The sequence below is a fragment of the Zootoca vivipara genome, chromosome 5, assembly GCF_965207765.1.
Source record: "Zootoca vivipara chromosome 5, rZooViv2.hap1.1, whole genome shotgun sequence".
In the NCBI taxonomy this organism is placed as follows: Eukaryota; Metazoa; Chordata; class Lepidosauria; order Squamata; family Lacertidae; genus Zootoca; species Zootoca vivipara.
In genome coordinates, this window is record NC_142588.1 from 90,113,967 (window position 1) to 90,132,938 (window position 18,972).

At 47.5% G+C, this 18,972-nt stretch overlaps 1 protein-coding gene across 7 annotated transcripts in view; it reads right to left on the reverse strand.

Moving 5' to 3' along the window:
- Positions 1 to 14,011, reverse strand: part of EIF4G1 (eukaryotic translation initiation factor 4 gamma 1) — an 83,668-nt gene extending 69,657 nt beyond the window's left edge. For 4 of the 7 annotated variants that reach the window (XM_088669236.1, XM_088669235.1, XM_088669233.1 and 1 more), the window contains exon 1: positions 13,871 to 14,011. The gene's annotated coding sequence lies outside the window, so the exon portion shown is untranslated. Of the gene's footprint in view, positions 1 to 7,480; positions 7,525 to 9,245; positions 9,339 to 13,870 lie in introns of those variants that run through there. The other 3 variants (XM_035133984.3, XM_035133981.3, XM_088669234.1) reach the window with 3 other exon arrangements.
- Positions 14,012 to 18,972: the final 4,961 nt, after the last annotated feature.

The following is an 18,972-nucleotide window of genomic DNA, read 5'->3' on the forward strand; positions in this document are numbered from 1 at the left end:
TTTAGAAGGCGATTGGGCCGCATCCGGTCCCTGGGCCTTAGTTTGGGGGTGCCTGACTTAAGGTATTCCAAAGTTTGGGTTGCAACCACACCGAGTCCCTGCTTAAGACATCTCAGGTCTAGAGAGCTCAAGCTGCACATGGAGGGGTGCAAGGCAAAAAACTCAGCAGCAAGAGACAGTACACCAAATACATTTTGGAAAGTGAAGACATCAGGACCTGTGTCTGGGAGAAGCCCAAGATGGAGGTTCTGTGGGTGGGCGGTTCCTGTATCTGGGAATTAGGTAGGCAACCAGTTATGAGAGGAGTTGCACAACCCTGAAGGAACAGGTTTGCAGCCTGGGAGAAGAACTCCTGGATTCCAACCTGTTACTGGAGTCTCAAGTGGCTTCTGGGGCTAGGAGTGCTTATGCCCAGCTGAGATTGGTTTGCCAGCCACGGAAGTTCCTGGACCAACCCAATCTCAGGTGACCTCCCACCTGAAACACTGCATCACACTCTATATGGGGCTGCCTCACGTCCAGAGACTGCAGCCAGGATAGAGCGTGACTGCTGGGTTGGCAAGTGGTCCAGCCTGTTGGGATCCCTTGCCACCAGTCCTGCACTACCTACCAATGAGCTACCGTGTCAGCACTAGTATGTAAAGCCCTAAAAGGTTTGGACTCAAGTTCTTTAAAGAGTGCCTGCCCCAGTATACCCACTTTGGGGCCCTACAGTTGGCAGGGGAAACCATCTTGGTGGTGGCATGAAGTTGGCGTTGACCAGTGGCGGGGCCTTCTCGGTGGCACTTCTCCATTTGGGGAGTGCCTTCCTTATTAATAATAATTCCTTATTAGTCACATCTAGGAGGAATTTTAAAGCGCTCCAGTCTACTCAGGCATTTAATGGCTAAAAGATAACATTCCCAGCAACCCTGAAATTATCAGCTGTGAGATTAGGCGACCGTTTTCAACTATGCTTTTATTTTTAACTGTTTTATCGCTGCTGTGTTTGCAGCCCTGAGATCCTTTGAAGGAAGGGCACGATATAAATGGAAAAAGTTGTCCAAAATATTGCAGGGTTGGGAGGAGAAGAAAAGGCTCCGCTACCATCACTAAGGGTAACTATTAAGGTGTTAGCACCAGTCCACAAAGGTCATTGCAGTCAGAGGGATACGCAGGTCATATTTTTGAAGGGAGCTATTCTAGGACTTTGACCCAACTGCTACCCCAAGCAGTGGGTCCTCTTCTCTCCTGTATTGGGAGGAAAAGACACACTGTTCCCCACAGCTGCTTCCCACAAAAACCGGCCATCTGGCTGCTGTCGAATTCACAAGCACCCAAGACTTCAGCCACTCAAGGTCTGCCGGCATATCATTAGGATGGCCAAGCCCATTAAACAAACACCTCAAAGGTTAAAGAGTGCCAAAGCAGGGAGGCGGAGACTTAGAGAGGCAGCTCCCTGGTGCTCCAGGGTCAATTAGCACATCAAGGAACGAATGGGAGGAGCAGATAGCCATTCCCTCCCCAGCCCCTTTTCTCAGCTGTGAATGCTTTTTTTCCACCCAGCTTCACCACACCCATGACTGGAGCTGATGGGAGATGAATGGGGCTCACCTCCTTCCTAACAAGCTTTGGAATTAAGAACTCTACTTGGCACATCCCCCCTCTTTATTCCTTGTCAACATCCTGACTCTTCCCGTCCAGTTAAGACCAGCAATAGCTCAGTCAGTAGGGAACAAGCATGAGATGCTTTAATCTCAGGGTCATGGGTTCGAGCCTCACATTGGGCATTGCAGGGGGTTGGACTCCTCATGGTGCCTTCTACAATTCTGATTCCCCCTCTTCTGTCTCCAGGTGCTGGCCCTTCCCTGCAAGGACAGCACAGGAACCAAGCAGCAGCGGACCTCATTGCCGCCAAACAGCACCCGTGCAAGCAATTTGTTGCAATTTCAGCAAGTCCTCCCATCAGCCACGCATTGGTAGTAATTCTGGCCTACCTTGAAGGGATTGCCACAAAATTGCTGAGGTGCTCAATGCAAAACACCTTTTCCAAATTCTAAACTTTTACAAAAATGCTAAGGTTTGCTGTTGTTGTAGATCCCCTTCCTTTAAAAAAACCAAAAAAAACCAAAACCTAATTGCCAACCAAAGCAAAGCGGCAAGTGAGACAACACCCACATACGGGAAAAGGAAACTTCCCCAACCTGTTTGTCAGAGTTAGGGTCCAATGATGGTGCAAACTCCTCTGGGAAGAGACCACAGTGGCACTAGTTATTTCACTGGCAAATATTCAATAGCCACCCTGGCCTCAGGCTGCCCAAATGCTCCCAAACGTGTCAAATCAGAAGCGGGTCAGTCTGCACAGACTAGGTCACCAGCCATCACAAACTACACCCCAATTTTTTGGGGGGGGGGCATGGGTGACAGGCACATTAGAATCTTCTTTTGCCAAACGAACTGTGAGGTTCCAAAATTCACCTCGATATCTCATGATCAGTACTTGCCGATCGAAGGGAACCGTGCAAGGCATCTCTGATCTTGCTCCAGGGGGCTTGTCTTAATGCATCAATGGACAGAACTATGATCCCCAGGAGAAAAGGCTATTTTCAGTAAAATGGTATGGGAATTTTCCACTTATGTTTTCAGAAACTGAGAGCAATGCTCTCTGAAGGTGGTGGAGCACAGTCAACATAAAAGTTTAGGAATAGGGATACAGACTCCTCCCTTTTTTAAAAAAAAGAAAGAAGAGGGGCACATTTCTCTGCTCTTTCCTCATTTTAATTCCTTTCTCAGGGTTGCCGAGAGTGGCTGGGGAAACCCAGCCAGATGGGTGGGGTATAAATAAATAAATAAATAAATATTACCATCATTATCATCATGTTACACAGCTCTCAGGTGCCCAATAAACATTATGTGGAAGAAACACATCTGCTGCACTAGCGTTCTACATTTTCAGATGCACAAGCAAGAAGTATCGGGTGGAAAGTGGGGCTCAGAGAGAACAGTACATGACCTACCCTGTTTCTCCTATTTTAAGACGTAGTCATAAAATAAGCCATAGCAGGATTTTTAAGCTTTCAAGGAATATAAGCCATACCCTGAAAATAAGACATAGTGATAGGCACAGCAGCAATACCGGCCGCGGCAGGAGAAGGAAAAATATAAGACATCCCCTGAAAATAAGCCATAGTGTGTTTTTTTGAGGAAAAATAAATATAAGACGGTGTCTTATTTTCGGAGAAACACAGTAAAGCACACTAAGGAGGCCTACAGTGGTGCAAGAGCTTGCAATGCCCACCCCGAAACTTGGGGAGGTTTCTGTGCTAGGACTGAGGGGAACAAGGAAATGAATTCCATCTTTAACAGAAAGGAAGGACAGAAGGTCCTGGTGCACCCTCAAATACGACTTGAGTTTTGGAGCGGGGGGGCTGTGATGTCCACGGTAATAATGGGCTTCACCAGGATCTATAGGTGAGCTGCCATGATTAGAATAAAACAGCAAGCAACCCATCTATTGAGGATTGGAGCCAATGCACTGCAAATGCTCAGGAGATATGGCATGGCTTCCTTCTCAACCCCTCCACTCTGGGGAGTTTTATTTTGGGAATAATTTGTTTACAGGGTGCCCTCTGATGAACACCTCCTGCCAGGCCTACCTGGGGTGGCACCCTTTTGATTTGTCACCAGGCTGCCACCATTTTAATTCTTCATGATTCTCTTGATTTAGCATCACTTCAGGCCATTCCAAGGATTTTACATGTATAGAACACAAAGGGGGGGGGGGACATTAAGAAGGTCCCTGAGGACGTTAAGGGTGACAGGCCATGCCAGGGTCCTGGGGCCCATGCCAGCTGCCCAAGGATGTTGCATGGTTACACTGAATTAGCTCACTTGCTTGGCTCATCTGGACTGTGCTAAAACCTAGCAGATAGTAAATTCAATCTTACTTTGCTTACATGCGTTGCAACCCATGCAATGTAGGTTAATGTGGGGGTTGGCATGTTGAGAGTTCTGCCTCAAAGCACTGAAAATGGGCAATAAGGCACAGGTATAATGGGAGTTTAGGAAACAAGGCCGCAGAAATTAATCCAACTGCAGAATTTCAATTTGTGGATGAACATGCCACAAATGGAGAACAGCCAATGGAGAAAGCATGATGCCCACGACTTCGTAAGTAGCATTTGACAAAGCAGGAATTGTACTCTTTGTTTCGTGGCTGCTTACAGCAGCTTCCTATTCACTGGTTCAATAAAACTTCTTCCACAGGTGCTCAGGCAAGCACTGCAACTGCCCTGACTAGTCTATCTTCCTACAAATCTCCTCTCAAAGAAATACCTTTCTCCATTGAAGCCAACTGCTTAATGCAGCCTTCCTCGGCCTGGAGTGCTCCAGATATTTAGGACTACAGGTAACTCACAATCTTACACTTATTTTACTTGTGTGTTCGCAGCTTTGCGTGGGGGGGGGATTAAAATAAAATGGAGAGTGGAGGAAACCCATTCTCCATTTTATTTATTCCCCACCCACCATTGCGGGTTTACCAGGCAGCCCAGAGCCCTTGCCAGCAAAGGGAGGCTCCAGACTTTGGGGAGGCGGTGCAACATCTCTGGCATGGTCCTAGATCAGGGGTCCCAAACTGGGGCCCGGGGGCCAGATGTGGCCCAATTGCCTTCTAAATCCGGCCCACGGACTGTCCGGGAATCAGCATGTTTTTACATGAGTAGAATGTGTGCTTTTATTTAAAATGCATCTCTGGGTTATTTGTGGGGCATAGGAATTTGTTCATGTTTTTTTAAAAAATATAGTCCAGCCCCCCACAAGGTCTGAGGGACAGTGGACCGGCCCCCTGCTGAAAAAGTTTGCTGACCCCTGTCCTAGATGCCTCCTGCCTCCTGCCCAAAACTGGGCAAGCACTTACTAGGCTTTAAGAAGGAGGTGGGAGGACTCTATGATCCTGCCAGAGCCCTCACAACAAAGAGGCCAGAGCCCTTTCCGCCTATTTCCCAAAGTTGGGCAAGCAGTCCTCCAAGTTGCAGGGAGCTGGTTCTGGGAATTCCTGGCAGTATGCATTTATATACATGGACCCCCAGAACCTAAACCCTGCATAAGATGTGAGATACATGCACTGCTATCAGGAGCAGATAGGAGCTGCTGTTCAAAACCTCTACAAGGCAACAAGTTGCGAGAAAGCTGGGTTAACACCATAACTCCTATCCTAACAAAAATAAAGCCCAAGCACATTTAATCATATTTTCTCCCCACTGTTCCCTTTCAAACCTTGCTTGTTTCCTGTCTCCCTTTGCTTTGTTGCCTCCAATCAAAAGGTTTTGATTGACCACATCATGATAGGGAGGGGCTCCTGGCTTACTGTGCTTTACTGAGAATGAGCAGCATGCTGCCCTGCTACCAGTGAGAGAAACAAGGCAGGAAGCCACAGTTTTCCTTGGGTTCTTGCGATGTCTGAACAGGCACCCTGCTCATTTTGCTCCTTCCTTGTTTGCTTGTAAATCTTGTTAAGGGAGCAACAAATTTTTGCCTAATTCTGGAGGGGCATGACTTAGTCCTTAAGAGTTGTAGCATTGCACTCCCTAATGCTAAATCTATGTGCTCCTTACAACCAAAACCAGAAGTCGCACACATATTCTGGGTGTCGAAGAGGAGATTCGAGAGGCGATATGATAGCCATCTTCAAATATCTAAAAGGCTGCCACATGGAAGATGGAGTAAGCTTGTTTTCTCCTGCTCCAGAAGGTAGGACCCATACCAATGGCTTCAAGTTACAAGAAAGGAGATTCTGACTAAACATCAGGAAGAACTCTCTGAGTTAGAGCTGTTTGAGAGTGGAGGAGACTCTCATGAGAGGTGGTGGACTCTCCTTCCTTAGCAGGATTTTAAGCAGAGGTTGGATGGCCATTTGTCATGTATGAACAAGCTGAGATTCCTACACTGCAGGGGATTGTACTAGATGACCCTTGGGGTCCCTTCCAACTCTACAATTCTATGATTCCAACCCATTATTCTTAACCCTTTCATATCTTCCATCACTTAACAAAACTATAACCAGATGATGCCCTTTTATGCAACTTCTCAGCAGACGCCCAACTGGCCTTCTCTTGAGAATCCCAAAGACTCCACAAAAGCACTCCAAAAAGCAGCCTGCTCCAGGTCTAAACTGACTTAGTTCCCCGCTCCTAACATCTAAGTCCTTTCCCCTAGATCCCCATTTCAAAAGGGAATGGTGGTATGGCAATCCCAAATCAATGCTCTGTCCTCGTGTTCATTTAATGCAGTTCAGTTACTCTGTCAACTGTGCAGTTGTTTTCCCAGCAAGAGTAGATATGCTCCCATCCTTTCATAGAATGTTTATGGGCAAAACAAGGATCTAGGAGTATAGTTGTGTTTTGGTGACTGCAGATATGAAACCTCAACTGCTTGCTTTATCTGCATTGATGTAAAAACATCTATGCAGTTCTCATACGTTACCTTAGGTGACCTTCACAACTGTTAGTTTAGTTATCAAACCACAAATTGCAGATATACAATCAAGAGGACGGCACAAATTAAGGGAGGATGAGCCTATCTCTGGCTATTAGTTATGACTGCTATAGGAAACCTGCATCTGAACACTCGAGGCTGTCAAACTTGTAGGCACTGGAAGAATCCAGTTGGCCAGGGTGAGAACAAAATGCTGGATTTGAAGATATTTCACTCATTTGGGGTTGAGGGGAGGCTAATACTGGCTTGCGTAAGTTTTTAATCTGGGACTTCCTGGCTCACACTTCTACTCGCAACGCTTCACAACTTCTCAAGGTAGCTAAAGTTAATATTCCAGATTAACAAAAATTACAAGGGAGCGCTCTTGTGCCTCTTGCCTGTGGCAGTATCATTGTTTCCTGAAATGACTTCTCCAACAAGGGATTTGGGTAAGATAAAAGAAACCTGGAAAAGCAGGATTCTCTCCAGATGACGAAGTGGGGAAAGGGAAAGAGGAAGCATTTTGCACCTCCACCCTGTCATTAGTCCCTTCCTTGCACTGCTCCTGAAGGCAGAACTTTGTTCCATCTTCTCTGTGACAGGAAGTGAACATGGAACAGAGTGCAACAGGCACCATTTCTAAGGGAAGTTAATTGAGGGAGGACCTTTCTGGGTGAAAGGGAAAGTCTTGAGACTATAAACTGCTCTTCTGAACTTCTTAGGGGTGTTTTAAGACTTCTGCACAGGGAATTCTATAGGCATCACTGCATGCAATGAGCACTTGTGTACTTCACCAGTATACAGACTGACCAATTCAGGCTTTTTGCTACATGTGGACTCAATAAAAAACAAAACTTGACCATTTAACACACACACCACTATGTACATACAATTCTCTACACAGAAGCTACTGTCCATTACAAATATTTATCTCGGGTTAACGAAAGGTAGTGTGGTAAGATGAACAAACTTGTATCCTTGGATTCAGAAGACCTGGGCTGAAAACCCAGCTTGGCCACAAACTCACCAAATGGCCTTGGGGAAGTCACACTCTCAGGCTCAGCTCCTAAACTGCGTAATGAAAACAATAATATTTAGCATTTATGTAGCACCTTTCCACATTTTATCTCAGTATTTTTCAAAAATAGCAACAATGTAAGGTAGGTTAGCATTATCCACAAATTTCTGAGGCTTGACAAAGGCCTCCCCTGTGAGCGATTACATTCATATTCTGCCTTTCATCCATCATGGAATAAGGTAGATGGGGGAACTTTCCATCCAAGCACTAATACAGACCTGCCTTCAGAAATGCATCCTGTGCCTTTAAGATTGTACAGTGTGAGATTTGAACCAGGACCTTCATGGGTCACAGCTTAATCCTGTAACCACTTGCAAATGCCAACAGTGAGAGAAGATAAGCACAGGGAACATGTAACATGCTAGACGACAAGGGAAAACCGCTTTGGATAGAGGGGAAACTGCTTCCCATAGGACAAGGCCAGCAGCTGCCCCACAGTATAGCCCCAGAAGTACAATGGAGGCATCAAACTAGGAAACCACTCAGTTTGACTTGTGATTCTCACATTTGCCCAGTGATAGGGTGATGAAACATGGTGGTAGTTCCTCTGCATTTTGACACTTCCTGCTCCTGGGCAGAGCTGGCTCCTATTTTTTTTATTTTTATTCTAGAGCTGAGGAATTTGAAATATTTTTCCTAGCCCTACTTTTGAGGGACACACCCATGTGTTCTGCAATTATAAAGAGGAGCCACAGTATTCCTCCATTACAGAAGGCCCCACACTCAACTATGCAGGAAAGTGAAGCAAGTCTTCAGATGTGAACTGAGCACCCTTATTCCCTGACTCCCTTCACCCTTTCACTTAACACAAACACACTCCCAGACAAAATAGCAGAGAATTCCACCCACCACCATTGCCAGAAGCAACCCAGTAAAACGCTGTTTAGCACGAAATGCGAACGTGGACTGTTACGTTACAAGCCTTCCACCCTCCCCTGTAGGGCAAACTACATAAAACCAGGAAATGTGCAATCGAGGTTCAAGATGTCCTCCCTCTCCCACACTTTCAGAGACAGTTGGTGCTACTCCACACTGTAAGATCTCCTTTAATCACCATCCAAACCCACCATGACAGCAAGCCTCCTTCCCAAAAGGAAAATGCACAAACAAGTGGCAGCCTTTCAGGGACTGAACAAACAGATTAATATGGGTTGTTGTTTTTTTTCAAAATAAAAACCCAACAACTCAACTAAATCTTAAAGTTTAGATGTGCACAAGTAAAACTGGGTTGCTTAAGAAATTGCTGAGTAATTTTTAACGTCTGATCTGGGAGGTAAGAGGACTAACATATGTTTGGGGGAAACAAGGCGCAACCAATGTGCGCGGGCATGGGGGGGGGAACACAAGCAAAAACTAACAGAGGGCACAAGACAAAGGAGATGCAAAGGTTTATTTACCCTCTGCATTTATTTTATTTTGTACAAAGGGCCGGAAGGCAAGCATGAAGAGACATCCATTGCGCAAAGGGCAGCAGCCGGCAAATAAGGGCGGGCCAGGAAATATTTTAGAGAAGGGGGTGCCTTAAATACAAAGCACCAAGATCCCCCACCACCCCAAGCCCTTTGCCCCCCTCTCCTGCTCTGCAAAAGCCCCAAACCCAGCCGCAACCAGAAAGCGAGGGGTACAGGTAATTTGGGCCGGGGGTTGGAGAGAGAAAGGAACCGGACGCTCATCCGCCAGTGGCACATGGGCGCAAAAAAATAGAACCCCAAACCTCGAGACCTTCCTCCTCCGGGGGTGGAGGGTGGCCTTTCTTCCCCTCCGAGGTTCCCCCGCGCGTCGCGCCGGCCAGGATGGCAAGCAGGAAGCCAGGCCCCGGCCCGCCTGCTCCAAGGACACGTGTCCTAGCCGGGCGGCCCCGCAGGGGAGGGAGGGAGCCGCGGCCCACGCGGTGGCGACTGCCGAGCGCCCGCGGCGGGCGGCGAGAGAAAGGCAGGCGGGCGGGCAGGCGTAGCGCGGCCGGGCCCCGTCCCCCCACCGCCGCTTCCGACCGTACCCGAGTTGCGCCGCAAGCACGTGGGCCTGGCCCGGTTCTCGGAGGCGGACGCCAAGCACCGGCGCGGTAGCAGCCACAGCCAGCGAGGGAGGAGGTGGAGGGAGCGGAGGAGGTGGAGCCGCAGCAGGGCCAGCCCCGACGGCGGCCTAGGGCAGGGCGAAGCGAGCGAGGAAGGAAGGAAGAGGCGAACACGTGGGCCCAGCGGGATGCAGGCACCGGTCGGGCTTCGGGCCTACAAGCGGGGTGGGAAAGGCCGATCCGGCGCCGCAGGGTCCTTGCGCGCGGCGACTGCTCCGCAGATGTGGGCGCGCAGCTGCAGAGCAGCCTTCGCCCGGATTCCGCCCCGTTCCCAAGTGCGCAGAGGCCACGGAAGGGGAGACTCTCCCGGGTGCGGCTGCTTGGAATTTTAGAGGAGGGTGCACCCTCTTCCCCCGCCCCGATACCAGTACAGAACGGGGCGATCCTAAGCTTACCGGCTTCGCCTGCGCACACGCGGAGATGCCTAAAAGCGGGCAACTGCTGCGCCGATGGGCCCCGTTAAGGCGTGCACCCACCCACAGCACCCGATATGTTTGGATGCAAGAGTGAAGATCTGCATTTCCCAGCGTGTTCCATAAATTCAGACCCCGCAGGTCCTATGCGCTTAGGGCAGGACCATTCCGAACTGCGCGGGGTGCTTACCTATGCCAAATGAACCAAAACACGCAGCACAACAGTAGTCTTAGATACCACAAGTTATGCGGGGTCGAGAGCCCTGAAGGTTTCAAACACGGGGTGGGGTGAGAGGAGTGCCACATTTTATGAGGTCATATACTGGGACTGGGAACTCCGGAAGCGGGGTGGGGGTCGGAGTTATCGCCTATCTGAGCCCCCGTTTCAGAGCATATGGGGCGGGGTACAGGATCCAGGAATCTAAATACACCACCACATGCTAAACCTCTACAGAGGAACGCATGCAGACCTTGCAAGTATATCACTGAGTTCAATGGGTTTTATGAGTTCAATGGGACACGGGTGGCGCTATGGTCTAAACCACTGAGCCTAGGGCTTGCTGATCAGGTCTGCGGGTGAGCTCCTGTTGTTCAGTCCCAGCTCCTGCCCACCTAGCAGTTCAAAAGCACAAGTAGATAAATAGGTACCACTCCAGCAGGAAGGTAAACGGTGTTTTCGTGCGCTGCTCTGGTTTGCCAGAAGCGTCTTAGTCATGCTGGCCACATGACCTGGAAGCTGTCTGCGGACAAACGCCGGCTCCCTCGGTCTATAGAGCGAGATGAGCGCCGCAATCCGAGAGTTGTCCGCGACTGGACCTAACTGTCAAGGGTACCTTTACCTATACTGAGACTAGGAACTCCAGAAGCGGTCGGGGAGGGGGCGTTGCAGTTATGGGCAGATCTGAGCCCCCTTTTCAGAGCACATGGGGTGGGGTACAGGATCCAGGAATCTAAATACACCACCACATTGTAAACCTCTACAGAGAAACGCAGGCCTTCAATGGGTTTTACTTCCAAGAAAATGTTTACACAATCAGCAGGCACATCACAGCCTTATATGGGGCATGCGTATTTCAGAGGAGTGGCTGTTTTGTTGCATAATATCAGCCTTCTCCAACATGGGCAAACATCAGAGAAGCTGTTGTCCAAAACATGCAGGTGGTTGGGAAGGCTATGTAAAGGGACTGGTCCTCTCAATAAAGGTATTCTGTCTGGGGACATTCAGTATACATGCAGAATAGGAGACTGGAATGTCACAAGCATGTACCAAAACAATTGATTCCTGCCTATATGTACTAAGAAGAACAAAAGCTTCTGTGCCAGAAGATCTTCAGATGTCCACTCAAGGTTATGCAGCTTTCACCTCCCTTTTATTCATATTTTAATCCATGTTACAGAGTTCAGAAAAGGACTAGATTATGGATTAAACTACCGAAAAGGCATAGTGGTAAATCCAAGGACACCCCGTAGCTACCATGAACTCTAAAAGGAAAAGTGGGGTAGAAACGTTTTTGGAAAGAATGAGAGGAGGGTGTTAACAAAAGATTTGTTGGGGACAAAGTTACAATTCAGTGGAAAGCAGGATCGGACTCTCCAGATGCAGTCTAAAAAGCTTAGATGTAAAGAAACTCAAAGAGAAAGAATCCTATAAGAAAATGAAATAAACTATAAGAACCTTTTAAAGGTCCAGTATTTTAACAGTCCAAATAGGGTGGGGGCTAGTTGAAGATATTAAATTTCAGGCCTCAGAAGAGCATAACCTCATAAAATACAAGCTGCCAGTACATTTTGGGACAGGCCTGGTTTGTCTCATAGTACTGGCCAAGAAGGGAACCTGGTTTAAAACCTCAAGCTATTTAAACTCAAGTTGCATAAAATTAAAGCTCAATCCCCATCAATGCTATGAATATCATAAATATGACATATAGGGGTGGCTGGAGGCCTTAGAAGCTCCACACTTTCTTCTAAATTGTGGAACGGGTGCCCTAAATACTGTGTGTGCTAGATACTGGGCTCTATAGATAAGCAGGGAGGGGACTTTAACAAGGTCTAACAGAAATGAATTGGTTAATAGTTTCAGCAGCAAATAATATAATATGAGATAGCAGCTGGTCTCAACTTTAGACATTGTAGTACTGCGCTAGCATGCCAAAGTTGTCATGCAACTAAGCTCTAGAAGACCCCTTTAGTTTCAAGTATCCTTTCAGAAAACGGGATTTCATGTCTTAAACAGTGCACAATTCATGGGAAGAAGGGATTTGTTGACCCCATACTTTGTGGGGGAGAATTGATTATGGAGCTGGAAATTCTGTTTCTTTGGTAATTTTGATTAACACTTTCAGAGTGCAAACTTATTTAGAAGTCATGTTTTATTCATGGCACACTGGCTTCAGACTTTGTTCACACTGTACTTATAAGTCTAGAGCTAACTGTACATATAGCAGAAACCCTGAAGAAGCTTGCATAGAAAGGAATTGGGCTCCATACATATTATACAGATTCAGCAGCAGAGAAGTCTGTTTATTATAGTGATTGCCCATTGGAAAGACTGTGTTTTGAGTTCCTACTGATACTTACACAAGACTGGCTATGCTTCTAGAGCACAGGCCTCTCTTCTGGGCTCATATGCAGAGTTTGAGAGAGGCCGAATACCTGTAACTAAGGCCCTATAACAGCAGCACATATAAAGCACTCGAGTTTTAGGGTCAAAATCTTCCTCAGTACCTGGATAGATAAGGAAAGGCTCCTCTAAGTTTCAGGGCTTTCTCCGAAAGGAGGCAGACTATGAGGGTGGACCTTTGTCCCCCACTACTGGCCAGTGCCAAGGGCATATTTGCTTGGAAAGCTCTCATCCTTAAAACACAGCTTGAGTATGATGCAGGGGGGGAAATAAATTTACTGCTTATTAAAATACAGGCACCACAGGCACACTAACAGGAGACTGCATTTGGGATGGGGAGGGAGAGAAAGAACTCGAATTCAGGACCGAAAAACCTCTGTTCCAGGTGCGGAGACGTTTTAAAAACAAGATACTGGCGTTATGTGAAAGAAAGGTTTGTTTGGTGGAGTAGACAGAGCCTCAGAATGAGAGGCGTAGCTACGAGGGGGCTAGCCAGGCTTTTTTGGCCCGGGTGAAGCTCCCCCGAGGGGAGCCATGGAGACTCTCAGCCTGCGTGTGTGTACCCAAATGCGCGTGCGAGGGGATGCCAAACTGGGTCTTTGACCCGGGTGAAATGGAAGTCCAGTGAAATGGAAGTCCAGTTTCGCCCCTGCTCGGAGACACCCTTTCCGTAACCTTGCGCTTCGCACGCACGCGAGGAAGCCGAGAGAGAAGCACCGTCTGCACGCGCCCAGGAGCACCCTGCGCAGGCCGAAGAAAGCAGGAGCACAAAGGCCGGCTCCACTCTCCCAGAGAAAGCCTCATCAGCGGGATAAGGAGGAGGAGGAACCGGGGAGAGGCCGGGTCTCTCTTCTCTCTCCCGGCAGCCGCCCTTCACCCAGGCGCGGGTACCACGAGGCCTAGCCCGGCCGGCGTCTCCTTCCTTCCTCTTACCGCCCCACGTGGTACTCAGGCGAGGCCTCCGAGGACCAGGCAGGCGGCCGGGTAGGCGAGGGGGCAATGGCGGCCGGAGCCCAGTCAGGGCGCGACGAGGCGGGTTGGGGGTGAGGGTGGGGGAAATGCCCTCGTCGCGGGAGGGGGGCAGCAGGGGGAGGAGACCGGCGAGGCCCCGCCTCTCTCCTCCCACCCACCCCCCTCCACCGCGCCAACCGCGGCCTACTCTGCCTTTCTCTCTTCCCCCCCCCTCCCCCGGGTCCCCCCGCACCTTCCCCCCCTCCCCCCACCGCGGTTACCTTCAGTCTCCTTCAGTCCGGGGAGCGGGGCCCGACGCAGCCGCAGCGGAGCCCAGCACGACCATTTCCGGAGCCGCTCTCCGAGGGGAGGGGCGGGGCAAAAGGAGGAGGAGGAGGAGGAGGGTCGGTCACGGGGCGAGGGAGGACGGCGGCGAGGGGGCGGGGCTCGCCTGAAGCCTCTCAGGGGGAAGGGAGGGAGGTGGGGCGAATTAGGAGGGGTAGAATGAGCTGCTGCCCCGCCTTCGTCACGTGGCTCGCGCCATGCTCTGGTATTGGGGGACGAAGGGGAGAGAAAGAAAGAGGCGGTCAGGTGACCCCCGCGCGACCGACGCGGCCTTTTGGGCACGTGACCTCCACGCGACTCAGAGGCGGGCGGGCTGGACGGCCGGCGCGCGCACCTGCGTCACGTGGTAGAGAGGAGCTTCCGTTTCCCCTTTCCTTGTCGAAAAGCCTTCTTGCCGCTGCCCGGTGCCACTCTATGGCTAGTGACACGTGTGGGTGGTGGGGGAGGGGATCGGGCCCGGAGTACTTTCCTCACTCTTAATGAATAAGCACAGGGAGATTTTATACACACACACACATATATTGTATATATACATATATTGTTATAAACACACACCAATAATTTCAGAGAGCAAAAAATGTTTTTATTCTATTCCTGTTTAGTTGTTTTTAATCATTTTTTTCTCCCTAAGTTTTTAGCTCTTCCTATTTTATCTGTAGGGACCCAGGTGGTGCTGTGGGTTAAACCACTGAGCCTAGGGCTTGCTGATCAGAAGGTCAGCGGTTCGAATCCCTGTGATGGGGTGAGCACCCGTTGCTTGGTCCCAGCTCCTGCCAACCTAGCAGTTCAAAAGCACGTCAAAATGCAAGTAGATAAATAGGAACCGCTACAGCGGGAAGGTAAGCGGCGTTTCCGTGTGCTGCTCTGGTTCGCCAGAAGTGGCTTTGTCATGCTGGCCACATGACCTGGAAGCTATACGCCAGCTCCCTCGGCTAATAATGCGAGGTGAGCGCGCAACCCCAGTCGGTCACTACTGGACCTAATGGTCAGGGGTCCCTTTACCTTTATTTTATCTGTACGCCACCTCGAGACCCTGTTGGGGGAAAAGTTGTGATATAAATAAATGCACAATAATTATACTAAACATCCCAGTGTTCCAATAGGACTGGCCCTAACAGCATACGCAGTATCAGGAGCTGCTGGTGGCCAGGGGCGGAGTCACCTCATTCTTCTCTTCCACCTGGTTCAGAATGTGATGCTCCCAGCCAATGATTGACTGACATTCTGTAAGGCCCCTGCCGTTCCCTTACAGCCTCCACCCTGGATTTCCTCATGGCACCTTTGTATCAAGTTCAACCCACAAGACCTAAATGGAACTTCCAGGTTCACAGGAACTCTGCTCCCAGATTGCAGGTCTTGGAGGACAAAAACATATAGAGGGTGCCTCTGAAAACTTCAGTTGGCACAGAATGTGGCAGCAAGGTTGCAAGTGGGTGCTTGGGCACGGGAGCTCATTATACCTATCTTACAGAAGCTGCACTCATTGGCTGGCAGTGTGTAAATGGGCTTAATTCATGCTGGTCAATACTTCTTAAGTTCTAAATGGCTTGAGTGCAGGCTGACTTGAGCGGTCATCTCCTTCTGTTCCCAACTGTTCACTCTTAACACCTTCCCTCCAAATATTGCTTATTTCTAAATCAGGTTGTTCCTCTCCTGCCTCTCCCTGCCCCTATTCAAAAACACATATCAAGGGGCATTTCCTCACTTTTTCCTCAACTCGCCTCTATGACTTAGACTCACTAAGCTCCAACTAATAATAAACTGCATGTTGATTTAAAAGTGAGTAAATTATGTACTGATTGACTGACCCTAGACCACAAGATTGGATGAAGATCCTATGTATGAATACGTTGGTTTAAAAATAATAATTGAGAGTTCCATATGAAAGATTTACCTACCTGTCAAAATGGCGTAATGAAACAGACAGTAATGAAAAACATCAACTGAAAGTGCCCTGCAAATATTTTGCTGGCCTTTGCTTGCAGATGTTGAAAAGTGCCCTCTCTGCGACAACAGCGGGTAGACTCTTAGTCGCCAAAAATTGGAAGAGCGAAAAAACACCAAATAAAGAAGAGTGGTTGACCAAATTAATAAATTATCAAAATTTAGCAATCAAAGTTGGAATATCTAAAGGTTTAAGCGAAGAAAAAGCAGAAGAGTGGAAACCGCTCAAGATTTATTTACAAAAACAAGTGGAAAAGGCGCAACTAATAGCGGATTTATGAGGGTCTTAATATTAAGAAAACAAATTAAATTAGAGAGAGGTATGCGGTCTATCAGTGAAACCTAAATCAGAATATAGGAGCGGTTGGAAGTCACGATATGGTGGAGGGGGGAAAGGGTGAGGGGATAGTAGATTTTAGCAATGCGCAATGCTACAGTGGTTGAAATATATATGTTCTTCTTTTTGCTTTTTTTCTCTCTTTTTCTTCTTCTTCTTTCTTTTATTTTCTTCCCCTTTTTTCTCTATCTTCTTTCTTTCCTCTTCTTTTTTTCCCTTCTCTTTTCTTAAATTGTACCTGTTATGTTATGTGAAGATATATTAAGTTATGTTATGTTATGTTTTGCTAAAAATAGTTATATTTTACGTTATGTTATGTCAGGTCTTTTTAAGTTAGATTTTTTTCTCTTTCATTTGAAGTAATTCTTGTGTCGACATTATTTTTTGTTTCGTGTGGTTATGTTTGTTATATCTGCTATCTATATTTTATTCTTTCTATATGTTGAATTTTAAAGATTTTCAATAAAGATTATTTTATTATTTAAAAAAAAGAAAAAAGAAAAGTGCCCTCTCTTGGATGTAAGTTTGTATACAGAGGAAAGGAAAGGCCGTGAACTTGCCTGAACCCAAAGTCATCAAATGTTCTTTTAGACATTTGTGGAATTTGAACAAGCTAGAGTCAGAAAGGACACTTTTTAAATAACATAGTACATCCGTATCTTGAATTCTGGCTTTGATCAGCAGATGAATCCAACTGTCAAGAGATGCTTCAAAATCACACACTGTTGGTTAGTCAGCAAGTAAGATAATTGCTAAGTGTTGCTTATGGTGACAGATAACGATGCAAACTCTCTGCAGTAGTCATCTCACCCCACCATCCTCTCACAAAATGAGCCTGAGTATGAATGAGCTAAAGTGTTTCTTTCATACGAGATCATGCTTGTTCACCATCACCCAGTGTTCAAGTCAGGAGGGACGGTTAGTCTTTTCTGTAGCACTGACTGAGCACGTAAATCCCTTTTCTTCCCTTCAGCCACCCACACTACCTCTGCAAAAAACCTATCCGAGTCAGATATGAAACCCACTCACTCCTCTGCCCTGCCTTTCTGTTCCCTTTTATTTTGTAAGGTTGTGTTCTGTCCCCAACCACTAAAAACTCTCCTCCTTTCTTGTCATTTATAATCCAATATATAATATTCTCAGCTTTTATTCCAGTATGTGGCCCTGCTCATTTAAAGTTCTCTTTTCCTTTTCCTACTCCCGCTCTCCCAGGCACTTCTCCTCCCTGATATTGCTCCCAGTTATGGAAAAGTGTTCCCCTGTTGAGCTTTGGTAGGATTTTCCAAGATCCAGGGTCCTCTAATATTTAGATTTTTTCCCAATCCTTCAGTCACTTTCATTCACAAAACAGCTCCACCATTCACAAAAACTGAGGGTACTCCAATTCTTTCATTCATGAGTACTCTTTCAAAGTTCACAAAGCAACAGTTTATTTCTTTATAGCCAGTGAAGAGATGGTTGCTAATAAGTGCAGTTTTAAAAGTAGCATAAGACTGATGTATCTCTAAGTATCTCTTATCCCTTTCACAAGTCTGTACTGCAGAATCTGTCCTTCAAAAGACGGAAGTTTACTTCCTTTTTAGATTCAGTCTTTGCCAAATCAATTTTAATGCAAAAAAAAATTGTTTGAAGTCCAAATAATCTTTGCAATAAATACCTTGTTTAGAAAGTCTGCTGCTTCAGGTGGCGATTCGTGGTTTTGGACTTTTAAGCTGCATTGGAGCCATGGGCAAACTCTAGCCACTTCTCTCGCCCCCCTGTATAGTTAAAGCTATGGTTTTCCCAGTAGTGATGTATGGAAGTGAGAGCTAGACCATAAAGAAGGCTGATCGCCGAAGAATTTATGCTTTTGAATTATGGTGCTGGAGACTCTTGAGAGTCCCATGGTTTGCAAGAAGATCAAACCTATCCATCCTGAAGGAAATCAGCCCTGAGTGCTCACTAGAAAGACAGATCGTGAAGCTGAGGCGCCAATACTTTGGGCACCTCATAAGAAGAGAAGACTCCCTGGAAAAGACCCTGATGTTGGGAAAGATGGAGGGCACAAGGAGAAGGGGACAACAGAGGATGAGATGGTTGGACAGTGTTCTCAAAGCTAGCAACATGAGTTTGACCAAACTGTGGGAGGCAGTGGAAGCCAGGAGTGCCTGGCGTGCTCTGGTCCATGGTGTTACGAAGAGTCGGATATGACTAAACAACAACAACAAAAGTGTGGGAGCCACGGCAGAACAATTTCTGCAACTGTCTTTGCATTTTTAAAGACCTGCGCTTACCACCAAGCTAGAAGGCATGCTAGCAACGTGGAGTGACCCTGTAATCAAAGCAGGGGAACAGGATATGACACAGATAAGACTTGGAATCTTCCAATGGCTAGGGGCCTTCAGCCCTCTGCCCAGTTTTGTTGTAATCTATAGACCTCTGTAGCCCGGGTTCTCAAGGGAATCCTTTCTTTTCAAGCATTACAATCTTTGTCAAATAGTTTTCCAGCTGTCAAAACCACCCAAGTTCTCCTTGGCCTTTTCAAGTGTAGTGATGAATATGAGACACTTTGTTCAGTCATCGATAGATGTCAGCTACAGAAACCTCTTAATAACAGTGTCCAGTTTGCAGCTGCTCCTGGAAGACTACAGGCAGCCCTGTGCACAGCCCAACCAGTTTACAACCTACCTTCCCTATTCCTAAGTAAGAGCCAAGGAATTTCTGGTTACCTCCGTTCTACAGATAGGAAGATCAGAACAAAACAAACGGGAAGCCAAA